This window comes from Corythoichthys intestinalis, chromosome 15 (genome assembly GCF_030265065.1).
Source record: "Corythoichthys intestinalis isolate RoL2023-P3 chromosome 15, ASM3026506v1, whole genome shotgun sequence".
Classification (NCBI taxonomy): domain Eukaryota; kingdom Metazoa; phylum Chordata; class Actinopteri; order Syngnathiformes; family Syngnathidae; genus Corythoichthys; species Corythoichthys intestinalis.
Genome location: NC_080409.1, coordinates 17,718,268 through 17,741,895, shown reverse-complemented (window position 1 = coordinate 17,741,895; position 23,628 = coordinate 17,718,268). Strand labels below are relative to the sequence as shown.

Genomic DNA, 23,628 nt, shown 5'->3' with positions numbered 1-23,628 from the left:
CATTGCATTTCTATTGAACTATTAACTGCAGGGACCTTTTATATATACTTCGAATGCTAAATGCTGGTATGCTTAGAAAGTTTGGGAGGCCAAGCAGTTTTAAACAAAACCAATCAGCCCAAGAAAATAAATTGCCTCCTAAGTGGGCAGGAAACAAGCGCCTACAATACAATTACCTGGAACTTCATGAAGTCTAATTAGATCTAAAACTAACTCCTTTTCAAAAATAAATCTGCTTTTTCAAAGATAAAGCGCACAATAACCCACATTGTTTGATGAATGTTTTGTCGTTAGCTGCAACATGTTATGCAGTTCTTGTAATGTATTCCATTAGGCCTTTGAAGTGTACCTATAGATATGACTTGTCGTCGTTGTTGTGTCAGTGATATATCCACATGAACTAAACTCAAGTGCTCATCACTTTCAGAATCCAGCCAAGTGCTATGTGTATTATGGAGCACCAAAGTAATTCATCATCTTTGAAATTACATCGCTGATGATTACAGGGCACCGGAAACTTGCCGTATTTAAGCCTTGTATCAGTTTTGATTACAGTCAAAGTTTACTGCTGCAGTTTTATTCATGAAAGCTCTGCAGATTCAGTGCTTGGCCAACCAAGCATAAGGCAGGGCCGCAGAAATCAGATAATGCACTTGTCCACTTCTGAATCACAAGCAGAGTTTCTATGTATAGACTAAGTGATCTCAGAAGAGTGGCTTGAGAGTGTGAATGACTGATGGTTGTTGTTTTGCCGCAGCTTTGGTGACTCAGTGAATTTCTGTTTTCACCTATCTAAATTTGCACATCGTATTCCATCTGATAATTTTATGTCAGGACAGCTGTCTCCTTTATTTCAAATTTTGCTCTCAAGATTACATCATTGACATTTGACATTGCTCTGCCAGAGCAGCTAGTGAACGAGAATGTGGAGCCTCGTTACTAAGGCATGGCCTTCAAAATTGTATTGACCAAGTTACTGATCACTCTCCCAAATATGACAATTCTTTGAATTTAGCTGCTTAGGTGAAGTCTGCTCTCTCTGAGTGCTCCTCTCATTAAGTGATAATATAATATGTGCATTGTTGCTGTAAGACTACTGTTTAATGAGTGTGTGAATGATGCACAACGATACACAAAGTAGTTATAATGATGAATTCAATCGTAAAGGCATTACCTGGATGAATCAATTATCAGAGTGTCACATTGGATTTGTGTATCAAAGAGATAGAGTCTTGTCTCTTCCACATCAGCAGGAGATGCTATAACTTCTTAACCATTCGGACTTGTTACCCATTCAAAATTTAGAGGAAAAGTGATTTCCAGAAAGTCAGTGGAATAACAGAATTTGAGTTCATTCTGAAGATCACATTTAAATATTGAGTTCAGAAAACAAATAATTGAGAGCGTCGCTGACATGCTATTATTTTATTCACGAATAGTCCTGATCAACCCAATATCATTTCTCTGTTAATTACACAAATAGAAAATATTGATCTGTACATACAATACAAATTGATGATATTTCCTAATATTTACTTTGGGCTGTCAAATTCATCGCGTTAACAAGCGGTAATTAATCTTTTGAATTAATCAGGTTATAATATTTGACACAATTAACGCGTGCGCGGAATGACCCGTTCATGCGTTGCCTCAAACAGTTTACAATGACGCTGTTTTAGCACATTGAGAGCGAAAAGGCAGAGAAATGCGAGTGGACACAGGCGTCAATTGGACTGCGCCTTTTACTGGCTTAAGCTTTGGCAGCCACTACTAACAGTTATGGTTGCCCAACTTCCCATCATGCATTTGGGCGGAGCAAGAGACGATCGTTTTCTTAACACGCTTATTTGAATACAACGCAGAACATACTGTATACCATTTGTAGCCACCACTGACAGTCATGGTTGCCCAACTTCCCATCATGCATTTGGGCGGAGCAGATCTTTTTCTTAACACACCTAATTGAACACAACGCAGAACATACTGTATACCATTTGCAGCCACCACTGACAATCATGGTTGCCCAACTTCCTATCATGCATTTGGGCAGAGCAGGAGACATTATTTTTCTTAATATAAAATTACTATAACTTGTACTCAAATTTATCTTTTAAGCACTACAAGTCTTTCTATCCGTGGATCCCTTTAACAGAAAGAATGTAAATAATGTTAATGCCATCTTGTGGATTCATTGTTATAATAAACAAATACAGTACCTATGTACAGTATGTTGAATGTTTATGTCCGTCTTGTGTCTTAGCTTTCCTTTCCAACAATAATTTACAGAAAAATATGGCATATTTTAGAGATGGTTTGAATCGCGACTAATTACGATTAATTAATTTTTAAGCCGAGATTAACTCAATTAAAAATGTTAATCGTTTGACAGCCCTAGTTTACTTGAAATGGATTAATGCAGTTAACCCTATCTGAAGAAGTTTGAATCGATTGGGTCCTTAGTTTAAAAAGTACCGTAATTTTTGGACTATAAGCTGCTACTCCCTCATTTTGAATCCTGCGGTTTATAGTCCAGTGCGTCTTATTTGTAGATTTATTTTGGTTAATAGGTAACACTTTATTTGACAGCGGCGTCATAAGACGGTCATAAAAGCATCAAAATTATGACATGGCACTGTCATGGGTATTAATGAATCCTTATGACTCATGTTATTAACCGTCATGCGGCGAATTAATGAACTCCATTTATGTCCAGTTCGGATCTTTTACATCCATTCGAAAGTGAGATAATTTGCCGGATGTTGTTAGTTTGACTGTAAATGTGAGTTTTCAAGTTGCATTCAGTTTCACAATGTGTGTTCAATGATGGAACTTGATGATGAATATGTTCAGAATAACAATAACAACTTTATCTGTGACTCTATTAGTTACTGTGCAAAATGAGTGAATAACAACTGATTTGAGATGGGTCAGACACATTTCCCTATGGCCCTAAAATCTATTGCCCCAAGCCGAACTCAGACTTTGCAACAACCTAGAAATAGATACCCACCGGACCAAAAAGTAAAACTTTAGGAAATTGATCCTGGGGAAACAGCATCTTCATTATTGCTCACAAAACTGGGTCCTGCATTATTAAACTTTACGTAATCATTTGGGTCAGTTACTTTCAGCAGGATCATTATGGCATGGTGTGTCTGAGCTGGCTGTGGCTTGATTTTAAGCAACTAGCAAAACACCACACATATTGCCTATTAAATAATTGCATATTCTGTTATATTTCCCTTCTGGGTGAAAAAGGTATGTATATATTATTCAGGTATGCTGTGCAAATGCGGAGGCATTTACTTAAAACTTTTTCTTTTTTTCTCCCTGTGATTTCTGGTTTTGATTTTAGGCATTATTATGCAATAAAAAAACCGTAAAATAAGAATAGTCTGTAGGAAATGATAGAAAGAGTTTATGTTTAAACTTCTTTATCGCAGGGCATGTGTTTCAGGCCCAACCACAATAGGTGAAACACTAGGGACCATATAAAGTATATGGTCCCTAACACTATACTCGATATAAAAATGAAACATGGTATTTATGCAAGGACCTTATTTCAAGTGGTTTCACACAACTGCTTTAAGTAACTATTAAATTCTGTAGTTCAATAAAAAAATGTCTAAATGATTTAAGTAAGCCCTAATAAACTACTTGAACGAGTTAAGCGATTCCTATTCAAACCTTTTACATCCAAAATGTGTAACCGCATTTTGTTTACTTATAATAGGAGTGTTAATTTTAAATATTCATTGTGATGTTGTCAATATTCTGGATGAGTGGGGGACCCAAGCGCAGAACATAGGCCTAACTGGCAATTGTACCCTACTGTTGCACTCGTGAGCGGTAACAGAGGGATTTTGCATCTCTTAAGTAAGCACTGCAGTCAGGCTCACAATGATGTGTTTTTTCGAACGAACACACTCCAGCTATTTACACACAACACTTCTTATACTTGTGGTGTAACTTCACCCACAAGTCTTTGCATCTGCTTTGTTTCCTGACACGTGCACTTAAACATGGTGTGGCTGATTTACTCTGCTAGTACATTTACAGCAACTCTGCCAGGGGTGTCTGTGTTCAACTCAATTAACACCGCACTAAGAGCGATCTTAATACTGCTAGTCTTAAAACAGCACCCATATAAACACCAATAAACACGGATTTTGCTGTCTACGGCAACCTCAGAAGGACAAAAGTCACACAATTTGTGCAATCACGTTACAAACAGTGGTATGAAAAAGTATCTTAACCTTTTGGAATTTCTGACATTTCTGCATAAAATCACCATCAAATGTGATCTGATCTTTGTCAAAATCACACAGATGAAAAAACAGTCTGCTTTAACTCAAACCACCCAAACATTTATGGGTTTTCATATTTTAATGTGGACAGTATGCAAACTATGACAGACAAGGGGAAAGAAGTCAGTGAACCATCACATTTAATATTTTGTCCGCCTCCCTTTGGTGGCAATCACTTCAACCAGACGCTTCCTGTAGCTGCAGATCAGTCTGGCACATCGATCAGGACTAATTTTGGCCCATTCATCTCTACAAAACTACTGTAGTTCAGTCAGTTTCCTGCGATGTCTGGCATTAATCGCTGTCTGTAGGTCATGCCACAGCATGACATTGGATCATTGTCTTTTTGCAGCATCCATCCTCTTTTTAGCTTCCACTGTCTGACAGACGGCCTCACGTTTTCTTGCAAAACATCCTGATAAACTTTTGAATTCATTCTTATATTAATGATTGCAAGTTGACCTGGCCCTGAGGCAGCAAAACAGCCCCAAATCATGATGCTCCCTCTACCATGCTTGACAGTGCGGATGAGGTGTTGATGTAGGTGATTTTCCTCCACACATGACATTGTTTGTTACTCCCAAACAATTCAACTTTGGTTTCATCAATCCACAAAATATTTTGTCAAAACTTCTGTGGCGTGTCCAAGTGCCTTTTTGCGAACATTAAACGAGCAACAATGTTTTTTTAGATTGCAGTGGCTTCTTCAGTGGAGTCCTCCCATGAACACCATTCTTGGCCATTGTTTTACATATAGTTGATGTGTGCACAGAGATATTGGACTGTGCCAATGATTTCTGTAAGTCTTTAGCAGAAACTCTAAGGTTCTTTTTCACCTCTCTGAGTATTCTGCGCTGAACTTTTGGCATCATCTTTGGTGGACGGCCACATCTTGGGAGAGAAGCAACATTGCAAAACTCTTTTTGGTTTTGTATCCTTTCCCAGCTACAAATCAACAAAACCTTGATCGCATGTCTTCAGACAGCTCTTTTGACCAAGCCATGATGCATATCAGACAATGCAAGACAATTCTTACCAGGTGTGTGTTTTATAGTGGCCAGGGCAGCTTTAAACCACTCATCAGTGATTGGGCACACACCTGACTTAAATTGTTTGGTAAAAATTAGTTTCAATTGCTTTTTAAGTCTCCTTAGGCAGAGGGTTCACTTACTTATTTTTTGCCATTCTGTCATTGATGCATGCTATCCTCATTAAAATATGAAAACCTATAAATGTTTGGCTATTTTTAGTAAAAGCAGACACTGGTTTTACATCTGTGTGATTTTAACAAAATCAGATCACATTTGATGTTGATTTTATGCAGAAATGTGAGAAATTCTAAAAGGTTTAGAGACTTTTTTCATACCACTGTATATATTAAGCAATGCTTTTTCATAAGTATTTTAATTGACTCTCTTACATAAGTAATACAACAATGGCTTCAGTAATGTGTAAAACACAAAACTAAAGTGTTTATACAATGAAAAACATCTATTTAAAAGTTGAAATTTTGAAATTTTGAGTGTGTTCGCATTCTCTTACTCACTTACAGTAGTTCTATGAATATGAGCCAAAGCATGTTTGCTTTAAGGTGTTTGTCAACCCACAACATGTTACTGTGAAATATAATCATTGTTTGCACCCCTCGAAACGAGCGGCTCTCTTGTTTTTAAACTTATCGACTATTGTTCATGACAGATATGTCTCATTGTTATAAGAAAAAAATGTCAGTGTGAAAAATTAGTCTGACCCTTCTTGACGTCAATAACTGTTCAATCACCACACTTCCTGTGTCAAACCAACTTCAGGACACAATAGCTGACCCTTTTCATCCAATCAACCATCTGCCGTTTGTCAAAATATCACATGGGTTAATTGTGTGTGCAGTGTCATGAACCCAAAGACTCCCACTCCTACCTCACACACACACACAAATTACTTCATTTTGCCTGATGTGGACCTGAGGACACATTGTTTTCCTTTCATCCTCAATTGGGGTCACTTGGGGCACAATGCAGACCTGTGGATGACTCCTCATTCATGATTAGTAATTTGTCCTGAATTGTGTGAATCTTGTATTCAGAACATAAAAGCCACACAGCATTTAACTGTGGTTTAAAGCTCCGAGCAATAAGTATGCCGTTTCAACAATTGTTACAATTTGCAGGAACTGTCGACCACAGGAGGAAGGTACGAATGTAGGTCAAAACACTGATTATTTCATTCCTTTATTGTCTACCAAGGCAAATGGGGTTAAGCAGTCGAAAACATCATGTATTGTCCAGTGGCTTTGTCAAAATACTATCATGTCTTCTGCTCTTTTCTTCTAGTTTCTCCTCCACAAAGAAAACAACAAAAATATGCATAATTCCTTGTAGAAACCTCACAACTGATTTTTGGCTTAGAGCAACAGCTCAACACCATTATCCAGTAGTATATTATTTCTCTTTTACACATTACACGTCTTAGGCTACTTGTTGTCAGGTTGAATTTTTGGGGCACAATCAAGATTGCCCCATACACAATTGAGACATGGCCTTTTTCATGGTAGATTAAGCACTGATGGTGTTTTGCGCCTGGACAGAGAGCCATCAAGAAAGAGAATGTCAGAAAGCTACATACAGAGGAAATGTAAAGTTCATGCAACGTAAAGTATGGCAGTTCATTGAATTTTCGATAGAACTGCCAAGCATTTCTTTTAGAAAATCTGTTTTTTACCTAAAGGGTTAAAGAGGAAGTTCAATTTTTGACAAAAGGCTTAAAGAGCATACGACATGAGAAAAAAAGTCTTAAATGGCATTATTATGTGAATTAGAATCATATTTTGTGACGATTCGACTATATACAACAATTTAGCAAAGCGCAGATGACGAGAAATTAGTCTTTTAATCTGCTGATGAGCCACGCCTACCATTATAGGGCTTTAGCGTCCCCAACAGGTGGATGACGTCAGCGGTAGACTGGGCTCATCGGTTTTACTATTCAGCCCATTGAAGGGGAATTATTCAGAACGAGGAAAACGCGACGAGGAGAGCCGCAAAACGTCATTGTTTCAGTCTCTCTACTCCAGTATTTTTACAGGATATTCTTTTTATCCAAGTATTTATCCCCAATAGCTATATAAATGGCTTGAGAAGGACCAGTCAGCCCGTCGAGGGGGAACTATTCACAACGAGGAAAACGCGACGACGAGAGCTGCAAAATGTCATTGTTTCTGTCTCTTTACTTCAATATTTTTACAAGATATTCTTTTTACCCAAGTATTTTCCTCAATTGCCAAATAAACGGCATGGTCATGACACAAATAACAGTCTTGTGCTAAATGGAATATGAAATAATGTGCATGAGGAGAGCTTTTTACATGCCTATCAATGATTAAACGTAAGAAGTCCTTTATTTAAAGAAAGTTTGTATTGTTTACTTTGTAATAGCTGTATTAATATTTGACATAATACTAAACAAGATGTTTACTCACTTCCTCCTAAGTCCAATGGTCCCACTGTAGTCGGGCTTGTTTTGGCCAATATCCACGGTGAATGGGAACCTTTTGAAACTCCAAAAAGGCGCATACGCCTCTCCCTCATACAGAATGATTTTTCTGCAGCCGTTTGGCTGGCGTGATGCAAAAAATACACGTATTAATCCGCAAAATCAGCTGAATCCTTCGTCCTCATACACAACAGTACGCTGTATAGTGAAGAGGACGTCTTCTACCGTACACGTCACAGCGCCCTCCTCCTCAATGCAAGACCGAAGCCGGAAGTCTCTCATTTTCATGGCGCGGGATTAAAAAAAACTAAATAAATATAGCGATCGCTTCCACACACATCCAAGCGGTCCCTATCATTCAGGAGCATAAAATACCGCGTGTATTATGAAATAAACATGCTTTTTCGTGTCACATGCACTTCAGTCTTCAAGTTAGCGAGGGTTTAATTAGTCGGTACAGTTGATTTCAACAAATTCCGTGTAGTTTGTTAGTTATTTGTTAGCAGTGTTGGACACGTTACTTCCAAAAAGTAATTAGTTATAGTTACTCACTACTTCTTCCAAAAAGTAACTGAGTTAGTTACTGAATTACTCTATAGTACACGTAACTAGTTACCAGGGAAAGTAACTATTTCCGTTACTTTAAAAATAAGTTGTTGTATGTCAAAGAATTTGAAATTTTCTGAGCAGTATTCGAGTCAGTTGAATAGAGAAGAACAGACAGGTAGTTGTGTTATAGAACCTTGTAATATTTATTGCACCTCACCAGCAACAGATATATCCGACACTTGAAGTTAGGGATGTCCCGATCCAGGTTTTTGCACTTCCGATCCGATACCGATATTGTTTTGCACTTCCGATCCGATACTGGCCGATACCGATATCGGCCTATCTGAGCATGTGTTAAAGTTTAAAGTTATTTAGCCTCCTTACTTAGTTGTCAGACTCATGTTGAAAAAAGTTTTAGTACTCTTGATAACAACTAGCCAGCTGAATTAGGTGAGTTTGAATAACACACAACGGTTGGTAACAAGAAACTGACCTGTTTATTCAGTGACAAACACAAAACATTATAAATAACAAACAGAAATGGTATAGTCAGTCAGTAAAACGTGCAAATAATATTGTAAACTGTCTTAAAAAAGCAAAACACTCAAACAACCTCAGTGGGAAATCCCACAAACGACTATTTCAGTATCAAGTTAACATTTTAAAACAGTAAATAAAATACTCAAGTCCCAATCCTGTATCAGCAGCTTTAAACTACATTCAATTCATTTAATTTTGCGAATCAACTGTTAAAGTTGTTAAAATTGCTCCCCATATTCCATAATTTCCCTTCTGTCTACTTTCGACATGTGAAAGTTTTAAAACTGTTTTGAAGATAGATTCAAGTCAAGATTTTGCCGATTTAGGAGTATTTTAGATAAAAAGTTAATTAGGTTCGCTTGGAAGGTTCACAACAGCCTACTAGGGGAGTCTCCTGCTTTAAGATGGTGGCCGTTTAGTTTTCCATACTTCAATGTTGCCAACGCCGTCGAATCTGTCATTTTGCATCCAGTTCTATATACATATGATATCTATAACCTACAGTAAAACGATGTTGACGTAGTTTGAAGCGGCCGTCAGCAGCAGTCAGGTATTCTTGTTTTTTATTCAGTGGCATGAGTTGAGCTAAAGCCGTGAGTTGAGCATCGGCATTACCCGCTTCTATGACAAGAATGATGTTTACTCTCGGGACGCAATGCGGTCCGTTTCTCATTGCGTGTATTAGTTCCGCTATACTTGACATACTTCAATAATCAGAATTTGGATGTTTGTGAATCGTTCTCGAATCTTCCATGGCCGAATCACTCAAGGATATAATGACGGCTGGGCATCTTGTACCGTGGTTCTAAGTGTTGGATGGTGCGTCTTTACTCACGAGAGATAATGGCTCATCATCCAGAATCTTCGGCAATGACTTGTTATTCCCTGGGCTTTGGGACTGTCGAGTGCCAGTTTGTCACGCATAGCAAAAGTTTCAGCCAGTGTTAGTTGCGTAGGACCTTTCTTTTTTTCTTCGGTTTTCTCAACATACGCCTTATATTGTTTGTGGTGGTATTTCGCTAAATGCTTGATTAGGTTGGTTGTATTAAAACTTCTTACAGCTTTACCACCACGCTTGACTTTATTGTGGCATATGTTGCACTCTGCCTCTTCGTCTTTGTCGTTCTTTAAGGTGAAATGATCCCACACAGCTGCATTTTTACCGATAAAGTCTCTCGGTAAATTGGGAGACGGTAATGTAGTGTGTTGAAGGTGTGCCGTAAAATACGGACCGGATTTTAGGGAAGCAAAAACTGGAATGGATTATGTAAGTCAGTGCGCGATAAAACCCGGACCGGATTTTTTTTAAAAACTGGATCGGAAGTCTGGATCGGAATTTTTCACGTGTTCCGATCCGATACCGATGCACATTTTTTTGCCCATATCGGCGTCCGATCCGATCCAAATATCGGATCAGGACATCTCTACTTGAAGTGCAACAAAAATAAACAGATTTGGATCGCTTACCACAGATGTCGACAATAGCTTTGCCCCAGGACATAAATTACACTTTACATGCACGTTCTTTCCTTTAATGTCGACTAACTTGAAATAGTGTTTATATCTCCACCTCATAAAGGACAAATTTTCCTCTGAATGCTCTGCCATCATATCCCTCTGCATCTGTTTTGCGTGTGTGTGTTTGCCGTACGCGCTGTTCCGGTTTGTGTGTGAAAACACCGGCTCTGAAGTACGTGTGATATTAGGCTCGAGCGTTTACGTCACAGAATGGGGATCACGTGAGATTTGACAACAATGCAGCCATATTGGAAGCAGGTCTGGCTCGCGGGACATCAAACTTTAACTTGCCAGTTCGATAAAGAGACAAACTCATAACTAAGGCGAAGAACAGATATTTGACCAAACTTAAGGATGTGAACAATGTTGACCCTTACGAGCAAGCCGAAGACAAATGGAGTAAAGATGTCGACGGGCTTCCACAATTACGCGAAATGGACATTCTGCTGTATTTATTGTTTGGTGTGTGTTACTAAACGCATCAGCGATTCCGAAATTACAAATCGCTACAAAGCTACGAACAGTTTTGCTATGGATGGGTGCAGGACCTGCACATTATGACCGTATCAAACGGCAACTCCATCGTTCTTGCAAAGGTAGGCTATGTGTGTTTACTATTTTCATTGCCATGAACCTGAACGCACCCCAAGTCTTGGATGACAAATAAACAGAGCAAAGTAGACCCTCTACGGATGGTAGTTTCTTCAATTTATTCAAAGTAAGTAACGCACCGCTTTTGACCGTCAGTAACGGTGCCGGCGTTGTAACGGCGGAAAAAATAATTAGTTAGATTACCCCGTTAATGAAAAAATAACGCCATTATGTAACGGCGTTATTTATAACGGCGTTATTCCAAACACTGTTTGTTAGTTTCAGGGGTCTGTAGTCGCTAAGCTAGCGTGAGTCAATTGGGCTGACTTAGCATGCCAATAAAAAACAACATATGCACACATGAAAATCATCGATGACCTATGCAGTCAATAGTGTTGGCCATGTTTTCAGGATAAAGTTATGAAACTTACCATTGCATGTCATTAATTGCAGTATGAACAGCAACATTTGTAATCCAGCAGCTCTGCAGAGGAGCAGAGCGGAGTGATATCACATCGGTTATTTTTCACTGCTGATTTTTTATGTCGTTGCCAGCAGCAAGCAACCAGTTCATATTGTTCCTCGTTCTTCATAGGGAATATGTGGAAACTTTGCTTTGCCCATTTCTTCTGTCTGTTTCCACTGCCTCGAAGTGCACATTTTGCCATGTTGCCAGCTGTCAGTTGACTCAGCCGACTGATGCTGCATTCGAGGAAGGTGGGAAGTCACAGTTTCCAACCTCCTATCTGGAAAAATATCATTGGAACGACTCCCCTATTTGATCGCTTACGAGAAGGCAGGTTTGCTTGAAGTCAAAATGTCTTTTGATTGCCAAAATAAAAAACAACTTGTCGCGATCAGCCATCTTTGCTGTTTACATTTGCTTGGAAAGTTTTGAGGTCGTAACTTGTACCATTCAAGCGGGAAAAATCAGACTTCCCACCTTCCTCGAATGCATCGTGAGCACGAGTGGCCGAAGCACTCCTCTCTATTGTTTTCGTATTAGGCATCTAAAAAATATAATACTGCAGAATGCAATGAATTACACATTGCCGCATGGGTGTTTTGGAACTATAATCTGCATTTTGAATTTATATGACTAAGTTGGATCTGTTTGTGGATCTATATTGTTTTTATATTGGCATGCTAAGCAGGTACCATCGACTCGCGCTAGCTTAGCCACTCTGGAGCCCTGAAAATAACAAATACCTTACAAACTTCACAGAATTAGTTGAAATCAACTCCACCAATGAATTAACTCCCCACTAACGCCAAGATAAACCCTAATGTCAAAAATTCTGAACTTCCGCTTTAATTTGTCAATGCTTTCTATTCAACCCAGATGTGAATGGACTCAAATGGTAGCTTAAAGTCAATGCTATAGATTGATTACAGACCATAATTTTCATGAGTTTGCAGGGAGTTTAATTGCTAGTGTTGGCAGTGGAGGAGATTCAGTGAAGTACCGTACTTTGACATCGCAACAGTGATTTCATGAGTTTCACCTTGTATGCACTCGTTTTTGCAAATGAAATGAGGAGCAATACTGACAATGAAAAAACAATGCTGCTGTACTAATTACAAAATTATGGGGGCAATTTAAAAAAAGGGTGTATTTTTCTGGCTAAAAACCCAGCTCAAACATGTTGTTATATTATAACATCAACAGCAATAGTGCTTACAGATTAGCAGTGGGTGTGATACTCCATTCTAACTAAAAGCACAAGCTCAAGTTTATGACTATATTCACCTTCTGTGTTTTATCAGATGGACAATGCATCTTGCATCAGTAGTAATTAACAGATCAAATAAATCAAAACATCTCTAAAGGTACTGAAGAATAACAAATAAAACCGTATTTTTAGGGATTAAATGGTGTTAAATAGGAAAAAGATAACTACTGCATGTTTAATATATTCTCTGTTCATTCAAGCAAAACAACGTTAATACATTAAAAGCATGCCTCACTGCATACATTTACACTAGCATACTGTATGTACTGTAAGTCTTCCATTCAAATTTCAATAATTTTCCCTCTTGAGCATAAAATGAACTAAAACCCATTGCTGCATACATCTGTGAACTCGAATGCTTTTAATTGATCTCATTTAACAAATACAAACATCCAAGCGGTAATATAGAACCTCTCAAATTGTGTTGTTTTTATTTAATATGGATTGCTGACTATATATGCAAGACATAAATGACAAACTCGGTCCTCAGGGATAAACATTTGAGCCTAATTTGGACGCACGACAACGTTTCGGCGCTTACCCTCTGGGTCTGACCGTGTTGAATATGAAAATGAGGGTGCAAAGAATATCACAGGCACTTTAATTGATTTCAATCCACCCTCATGTTGTGCATGTGTAATGACCACAGAGTTAAATGGTGAGAACACACACACACACATACGACATTCTGTTAGGAGAATGTTCTCCTGCATAATTAAGGAATCACAGTAGTCGTTAGATCAATATTGAGGTAATTAAGTATAGAAGCTCTTTTCTGTTATGTACTTTTGCATATCTATTATTACATATATACATAATTTATAACCTTACTTATAATATGCATTTTGTTAATCAAGTTAGTTAATTAAAACAGATTGAATCTCTTTGTTTTTGTTTTGTTTTTTTAACTTGTTGATATTAGCGAGGTAAATTCCGTCAATTTTGCTTCAGTCATTTACTGCCATTAACATCAATAGACAACATCAAATCCATTTTACCTGGGGTGGCTGGCATTGAATGATCCAGTGGCAGCACCACCAGGGGTAGCCACGCTCCCCCCCACCTCACTGGCCACCACGCTTTTCAATACAGTGGTACCTCGACATACGATCGCTTCGACACGCGATCTTTTCGACATCCAACGTAAAATTGGACTCTCCATTTGTTTCTACAACTGACGACACCCTCAAAATACGACAGTTTTTGACAGCGCCGCAGTTTCACGGCTAATTTTCTTGTGAGATAAATCAACACCGGATCCAAAAAGGTTAGTGCAGGTGGAGGAAAAAAAGAAAAGATGACACTTACCATTCAAATGGAATGAAAGATGTAAATGATAGCAAAATATAAGCAGGGTGTGTGCATCCATGAACTGGCTTGACAATAGGGCCGTAGAATGTCAATCTCGGCCAGTGGTCCTCCTCCGTTCGCCAGTCTTTATAAGTTAAGGTGACAATTCTTAATGTGGTAACATCGCCAAAGAAATCGCCAGCTGCGTCAGGTTTTCAATAATTTATTCCTTCAACTTCGCCAACACTGAAGCCAGCATCAAAACAGGAAGTAAAATAGAACCGCGCTCTCTTGCTCAGTGTCACGTCAGCCCCGCAGTGCATTCAGGTACAGCATAAAAGTCCGCCACATTAGAATCCGATTCGTTATATTAATAGAGGTCTTATTATTATTATTGCTATTATTATATATTATTGTTATTTTTTTATTAATAATTTATTTGTTTTGCTCTTTGCGATTGCTATTTGCAATAGTAACAGGAGTATTTATTAAGGATTTAGTGTAGGTTTTTGGGCTGTGGAACGAATTGATGGAATTATAATGTATTCTTATGGGAAAATCCTGCTTGACATACCACCATTTCGACTTATAAACAAGGTTCTGGAACGAATTAACTTCGTATGTAGAGGTACCACTTTATATCATTAGATTGTAGAAGCAGCCTTGTGTGTGTGACGTCATCGTCTGTACGCAGGTCACTTCCTGTTTTGTAACTCAAAATAAACAGGAAGTGACCCGTAAAATACCCTAAAATCAACAGGAATTAACTGAAAATCAACAGGTAAATGACCTTAAATAGCCCAAAATTACCTCATTGCCTGGCATTGGATGCCACAGACGGCCTTAGACAAGCAGAAGCTTGTTTTTCTGTTTATTAGTTGTTTGTAGAATATTCTAGAATTATTTCCTGACCAAAGTATCGATAATCGTTGTATTGCTATATCGTCAGATCATTGTTATCGTGAGCTTTGTATCGCAAATCGTATCGTATCGTGAGGTACCAAGAAGTTCCCACTCCTACCGTATAGTGTAATAATTTTAACACTTAAGGCCATTATCCATCCTCGTGTAGACATAGCCTCAGTAGTCTCCCCGCCCTGCCCAAGGCCATGTGCCACCAATAGATTTTAAGTGGCCCCATCTGGCCACCCCTATGAAAAATTTCTGGAGGCGCCACTGGAAAGATCATGTTTCAGTGCCAACAACGTTGATAGACCTCCAGTTCACATGGATTGGACGTCCATCACCATCAGTGGCAGCCAATGAGTAAATTTATGAAATAACATTAAAGCTGTGAGAACATTAAGAAAGCTGTTAATGTGTTTACTTACTGTAGTTTCAGTGTTGTAAGAGGTAAATGCTAAAGTTGCTGTGTGGTTAATGTAAAACCAGGTCACATTTAAACAGAGACACGCTCACGGACACGCTCTGCCCACCCAAAGAAAACTGGATGTAGTACTAACGGCAGTCTAGGCACCGCGTATGGTATCCCATTACCTTAGTACTGATGTGTTCTAAGTTTTAACCTTTGCGTTATTACCTCCTCTTTCACCTTAAGAAAAAATGAAATGAAATGTTGTTTTTTTTCCTCGGGGGCGCTACACACAGTTACGCATATTTTGATTTTTTTTAAAAAATTTTTTTTACATTTTATCAAAGTTGTCACCAGTATTCACCTGGCTGTTGAGTTTGGTGAGTTTTGAAGCATTCTGAGGGGGTCAAAGTAAGGCTCAAAGCGTCGGCGGGACAAAGAATGACTGCTATGGGGTGCTACATAGTGTATTTGGAATTTGTCTTTACACGGTATCAAAGATTGCACTTGTCTTGACCTGCCTGCCGATTTTGGTGCATTTTGAAGCATTCTAAGGGGGTCAAAGTGAGCTCAAAGGGGCTGCGGAACAAAGAATAACTATAATAATAATAATAAAACCGAGAAACCACAATAGGTTACCTAAAAAAAATAATTGTCACCTGCATGTCCATACTGGTCAGTTATGGATGTGTTCTAAGTCAAATAAAATAAAATCAACTTTTATTTGTTTAGACAAAATCAAAACAACAGTTATCTCAAGGAGAAAACAAAACATGTTTTCATGTGCAGTAGCCTTACGCCGTATTTTGACCTACTTGAGCATTTTTTTTTTTTTTGCCCCCCCAGGTTAGACTAATGCTCACCCACACCTGGCATCCTGGTAACACAACTGCATTTAAAGCAACTCTGGTTCGTCAATTATCGTCAGTGGTAGCCACTGAGATCATGTAAAGCTGTAAAAAGGAAAGCATTTCTTGTCTGTCTCCACTTATACCACAGGTGTCAAACCGATTCCAGAAAGGGCCAAGTGGGTGCTGGATTTTGTTCCAACCGATACAATGCAGAGAGTTTAACCAATGAACGTCTTGCTGAAACAAGCAGCACCTGACATAGTTTAACTGATTACACATGTAAAAGATCTAATTGGTGAAAAGGTGTCCTCTTCATTGGTTAGAAAGCAAACCTGCACCCACTTGGCCCTTTCTGGAATCGGTTTGACACCTGTGACTTATACTGTTTAAAAAGGTGTGCCAGTGTTGTCATGACAATCACAAATACACAGTCTCTAATCAAAATTAAGTGCAGAAGTGATTTCAAGTTTTTGTTTTAAGGGTGTTTTACCACATACTATTCCAGCAATTTCATCATTGCATATACTGTGTTCAGGAACATGAGCCTTTTTGTTTTGTTGTAGCTGATGTAGGACACATCTGGGGACTCTCACATATTCCGATGCACTGAATGCAGCCCCGGGTAATAACGTATGAGGCTGTGCATGTAATGCTTTCATCTGACTTACCAACCTACAGCTTAAAGATGATCAAACCACAGAGGAAAACTTGAATTTTTAGCATCAAAACAATGAAATGTATTGACAAAAGTTAACTATCATTTTCATCATGGTGACGCTTTAACTGATTTTGAATTCAAATGTGCTTATTCCTGGTGTCTGTTAGGGATAGGTAAAAATATTGATTAATTGATGCATCGCATTACTTTGTGATGCAATTTGTTATTGACTCAGCAAATCTTCTGAATCGATTCCCTTCTTGGATTTTGAAGGAATCTGACCTTTTAGCCAGACTGCCGGAATTGCGCCAGCCGGACCGCCAGACCCGCGCTGGCGCAGCTCCAACGACCCGGGCCGGCGGTACTCCGACAATCCGGCCAAAAGGGCAAACTCCGCGCGTCACCTTCACCTTAGTCTTAACCCTTTGTACTGACTCCATTATGAAAGGCTTAAAGAAGGCTCAGCCAAAACAAGTTGACAATTTATTCAGTTTGACAGGGATCAAACAGCAAGGCGAAACAGAAACGGACTCAGGCAGGGAGGCAAGGTCACCCTATCACACATAAACAAAGGGTTTTCAAGAAAAATGACAACGCTCAGTTAAACATTGTCTTTTGAAGGCTCTCGCTGGGCGGGCCGTGGGCAGGAAGAAGCGTGTGTTTGTTGAGATTATTGTCTGTTTGTGGATTGGACAGGAGGATTCAGGAGTAACTGTTGTCATGGCAACGAGGGTTGTGGATTTTGCCACCTTGGCGTTAAAGGGGCTCTTGGAGTCTTGTCAGTCGTGTTGTCAGTTGGATATCAGACATTCTCGGGTGTTCCTTGTGTTGGGACAGGGCGCCCCACCATTTGTTATGGACTGTCCAGGAGAACTAATTGCGAGAGTTGGTGGTGCAGACATGGGCTTGTCAGCGTCAATCTTGCTCAGTCAGTTGCATGACGCACACGTTGGCCTTCCGTGATAAGAAGGCGTTCTTTATCTCTTATGCCATATATTCTGCTTGTTTTCCTTAAACTATAAGTGCTATTTATTTTATATTGGGTGTGTTAGAGTAATACAAACAGCCGAACAGTAAATACGAGAAACTATACTATTCCCTGATTGATTATATTGTGTTAGAGTAATGCAAACAGTTAGACGTTGCCTACGAGAAAAGGTACTATCTCCTTCAGCAAGTGATAGACTATCCATTAATTTTGGATTTCTGTGTACATAATTCCAGAATCCAGATCAAAGTTTTTCATCAATTCTGAAATGCTTGATGCTCAAAAATGTGGCGTGTGAATATTTAAAAACTGTCAACAGCTTCTCTCTTTGTGAATTTCTTACTAAATCGACATAAAAGTATATAATTCACTATCAAATTGAGCGAATCACAAACTGAAGGACTCATATAATCCTTCATTCATTCTTTTATCTTCCAAGCCAATTATCCTCACAAAGGTCGCGGGGGTGCCATAGCCTACGTCAGCGAACCCAGGGTAGTAGGCAGGGTACATCCTGAATTGGTTTCCAGCCAATCACAGGGCACAAGGACACAAGTCACGCGTGCACACTCATACTTAGGGACAATTTGGAGTTTCCAATCAACCTACCATGCATGTTTTTGGGTTTTTGGGAGAAAACCGGAGTAGCCCGTGAAAACCCACGCAAGCTCGGGGAGAACATGTAAACTCCACACAGGAAGGCCGGAGCCAGGATTAAACCCTTTATCCCAGAACTGTGAGGCAAACATACTAACCGCTCGCCCCGGTGCTGCCTGGTGAATACAGTATAATCACACAACCATTTCACAATCACATTCAGCCAGACTTACCAGACTTTAGATCCTTCGATGAAAAGGGTTTTTCAAATATAGGAAGAAAGATATCAGGTTAAAAAAAAATCCATAAAGAGAGAAAGAAGAAAAATCCAACATGTGAACCTGAGGAAGACGCCTCAATCTCTAGTCTGCCCTAAAATAAAAATAAACAAATATTAAAAAACTAAATTAAAAAAAAAAAAAAAAGCACGCATGCATTTTTGAAGTAAATTTTTGATTGGCTGCTGGTTCTAATTATGCTGATAAATCATATTATGCACAATTTTAGGAGGTATTTATAACACCGGTACCATACTTTTTAAATATGAAATAGAATTCAATGTAATTTAAAGCTAATAATACAACTTCACATGACACGAGAGTTTTACACAATTTTCATCTGTAATCTAGCACCTCTTATCAAAATGTGTCTACTGGTTTGATGACCTACGCGTCACCCTCTCGCTCTCCACCGTGGCTCCAACTGACAGCTTAGAGCTTCCCCATGCAAATAAGCATGTAGGCTTCCATCTCTCATCAGAAAAAAACCTTGACAGCCACTGAACTGAAGGTTGAAACTGAAGAGACTGGAATTTTTCAGAAGGCACAATGACAAGTCACAAAGCCACCGAGAAGAGAGCATGATATGATGAAATGAGTTCTTTTGGGGGGAAAGTCACTTCAGTCCCTATTTTTTCACAGACACAAAAACAAAGCAACAAAAACAACTATGTTGCAAGTGTGGAATCCAGCGTGACGCAACAGGTGAAAGCTGCTAAAATCCAATCCAGTGGATATGAGAGTCCATCATCCTTGCTTTTCACGTCTCATGGCAATCCCATTAGGGTTGCTTGTGTTGTGGATCTGAGAAGGAAACTAAATCAGCCTGCTCCCTCCATTGAATTACTAGCGGAATCATGTGCTTTTAGTAACTGCCTGGGGAAGCACATGAAAGTGTGCTTGCTCCCAGAAGGGTGCTTTGGTACAGATGTCGACTGTCAAGTCAGCATCACAGTGATTATCTCAACTACATTTCCCTTAGTAGTATAATCTTAATAAGCCTACACACAGACTGATTTTTAACATCTTATCCATTTTTTAAAATGGTAGAGACTAGGGCTGTTTGATTTTGCCTAACAAGAAAATCCAGATATTTTTTTCTCAAACCTGATTTTCCAATATCGATTACGATTTCTTGGCAAATTAAAAATAATGACAAATAAAGTATTCAGAATATCTTCTATTTAAAATTATGTTTTTCTTTATTAGAACTGAAAGTGCCAGTGAATTTAACTCTATTAATACACACAGAAAAATCCCTTGGTATTCAAAGCATTTTATTTATACAACTGACTCCAGCTATGTTTTTAATTAATGCGATAATGAAGAAAGTGCTTATACCATTCGAAACAAATTCAAACATGAGAAAAGGTAGTCAGTCAGTCAGTCTGTAAACCAAATAATCTGTCAGCAAGTCAGTCTGCCAACCAGCTAGCCAGCCAGTCAATCAAGTCAGTCACATAAAGTAGGTAGGCAGTCAGGCTCACGGTGATGTGCTGTCATTTATCTCTCTGGTCTTACTTACATAAATGAATGATTAGTACAAAACTGTTACTCAATAATAACAATATGCAAGGTGGCAATCAACTTGTCTAAACAAAAAATATATATTTATGCACCACAGTGAAGTGAACAAAAAGAATGATCCCTTAGGTTTATGAGCACCTCATCTTGACAAAACACACCAGGTCAAACACATTAATGGGCCATTGAACAATGTGTCATAGATTCAATTTTCAAATGTATGTTGCCAAAATATGTTATTGTAATAAAACAAAAAAACAACATGGCATGCTTTTAGTTACTGTAATCTAGAAGCAACAATCTTGACAGGAAAACGAGATAGAGGGACAGACACGCACACTCATATACTTTCATACCCACTCCACACGACGCTTACAGCATGGCAAGCAAGCGTGCTAACCACTAAGCCAAAAGCCCAGGCTAGCAGCTTTAGCTGCCAGTGCACCCTCTTGAAGGTATCAGGAGGGAGGTTTCTATGCACCGCACACCACAGACCCGCGTGTATCCGTTACATGTGGCCATACTAATGATACCTTGATTGACAATTAAAAGTCTCCACACTCAAGGTGAAGACTTGAAGATGTTTGTCCTGGTAACAAGACTGACCCAATGTGATAAAGGACGCCAAAGGGGATCTAGACTGCTGCAGCATACAATGAAAAACAGTATTATTCCATTAATAATTACTCTAGGCCAGCTCTGATTTGTTTTTACTCCAATGAATGAGTTATGGGACCGCTTCCCACCAATTTAGAGTGTCGTTTTCAAATTGGCTATTGCGTCTCAGATCATAATCACTTTACGTGTATATGGTCCATTGGCCTTTCGTGATCCCAGATGGACCTCTTGGACATTTTCTTATTATCTACTCGGTAAACAAACCATATTTTGTGTCAGCACAAAAATCGTCTTGCTCACTAATTTATTGATTAATAAAGATAAGACTAGGCAGTAAGTGGTAATTAAACAATTTCATTACCACCTGTTCCATCGAGCTGGTAATTTTTGAAATGTTTAAAACTTTGACAGCATATGAATCCTGTCACCCTAGCGCAAGCGTAGTGTTAAAAGTAGGGTTGGGAATCTCTGGCCTGAAGCCGATTCGATATGTATCTAGATGCACAGGTTCCGATTCGATTAAAAAAACGATACATTTTTAAGGCCGAGCGATTCAATACGATTCGATACAGTTTAAGAACGATACAGTTCGATACAGAGTGAAAACGATACGATAGTTAACATTTGTTGTATGTGTTCGTACAGTATTTTAAACATATAAAAAAAGATTAAAGATGAAATTAAACAACAAAATTTCATACCAATGTTATGTTTTATTTTTTTATGGAAAAAAAATAAAGCTTACTATAGGACCGTCATTTTGTTGGATGGGACTGATAATAAAATAAAACTCCAGTGACAGACAACAATAATGTGCGGTCATTTAATTACTGTATTTCCTGGTGTTTTGAACACAACAGATAAGTAATTTAAGTGCAAACTTTCAACATAAACATCTTACAAGCAAAAAAAAATAGTTATATGCAGCAGCTCTAAAAATAAAAAATAAAAAATAAAAAAAAAAAGAATCAAACCTGCTAGTGTTATCATAAATAAATAATAAATTCTGCTTTACCACTGGTCTAACTGGGGAAATAAAAACATGGCATTTTAGACAGACAGGTCTATAATCATTACTTTAACCTTATACACAGCAAAGTCATTCACTTATGCCTGTGCTTCCACATTTTTTATTCCTCATCACTGTCTATATCTTTTTTGAAGGGCAGATTTTTCTTGAGGAAGATCAACTGATCCACGTGTTCATGTTTAAGTAGACTGTGTTTCGTGGAAACAATATGCCGCCCTTTCCACTATTGTAGTGGGTTATTTTTCAGGGTTAAAAACTTACGATCTCTGTACCGCTTCACACTAGCACTGTCCCATGCGAACAGATCTGGCGGCATTCGTCACTTCAAAGTCCGACTTTTGTTTCCTGGGTGCGTTGAAAATCAATAGCTGCACATCGCTGGCGTGGTGCGCAAACTGTCCATTGTTTTACCATGTTGCTTCGTTGCCACTATTAGTTTTGTTTTGGGCTGTGAAGAAAACGCTACGGAGCGTGCGTTACAGTGGTTTTGTTAGCTCTCGCGTTGTTATGACACGCCCGTGACGATTGGGTAATGACAGCGTCTACTAGCGGTTCTACTGAAATGAATGGGAAGTTGAGGCAACCACGACGGCGGTCACAATCTAAGTGCGCTGTGTGGTGAATGACACAAGCGCAGCATGTGAGGTAAAAGCTAAACTATTATCATATTAAGCAATGCATTGAACTAGGCATTAGAAGTCGATTCTTGTGCTCGCGATAGCCAAATTCTATCTCTACTATCGGTTCATTGAATATTTAATGGCTAATTTCTGTCGAATGATAACTTTACTATTGATACAGCTGTATCTCTCACCTGTAAAACTGGATACCCGGTCGTATCGGTTTATCGTTCTCAAGCTTAGTTAAAAGTCTGGCAGATTCGAAGACTGGACTATGCCCCACTTGCCAGCACGATCAAGTTTGGAAGTGCTGACATAACAGCATTTCAGAACATTAAATATGTGTATATTGTTAAGGGCAAAGTTGGAAAAGTTGATGTGGACCAAAATGCGAGCCGGAAACAGATGAAGTGTGAAGAGATATTTATTGTACAAGGGCAAGGTGTTGAGCGGCTGGTGGGTTGAATGGTCAATGGCTGTGGCTGTGGCTGTGGCTGCGAGGGCTTTGATGGGTGGGTGGGTGTCCTGATGGCAAAAAACAGAATTAGTTAAGAGTTCAAAGACACGAGTCACAAACTACAGGCTTAATTGGCCGATGTACCAATGGTGACTGGCAGAATCATCTGGCACCTGCTTGCTGCCCAGGCCGATCCTTATGAGCAGTGTTGATTGTTGATTAGCTGCAGGTGCGCTCCCAGGTGAACCAAGATTGAAGTGATTCCATACATCAAAAACAGGAAGTGTTATACCAATAAAAGCCAGCAGAGGGGAGTGTGGGCAAGGACCACCACAGTACCCCCCTCTCAACGGTCGCCACCGGGCGGCCTGCCCGGCTTCCCGGGGTTGGCAGCATAGAAATCCCGCAAGAGGGATGGGTCCAGAATCAGACTACGGGAGATCCATGACTTCTCCTCAGGGCCATAGCCCACCCAATCCACCAGAAACTGAAAACCACGGCCGCGAGGTCGGACATCCAGAATCTTGGAGACAGTGAATGCTGGGTGGCCATCAATGAGAAGGGGTGGGGGAGGTGTAACAGCAGGACGGCAGAGGTCACTGGAGGAAACAGGTTTGAGCAGGGAAACATGAAAGGTGGGGTGTACGTTCATGGATGCCGGGAGGTCCAGTCGAACAG

The 23,628-nt window shown here is 39.2% G+C and overlaps 1 protein-coding gene across 2 annotated transcripts in view; it reads left to right on the top strand.

Moving 5' to 3' along the window:
* dlgap2a (discs, large (Drosophila) homolog-associated protein 2a) overlaps window positions 1–23,628 on the top strand; it is a 290,006-nt gene that overhangs the window by 111,145 nt on the left and 155,233 nt on the right. The window lies entirely within an intron of this gene.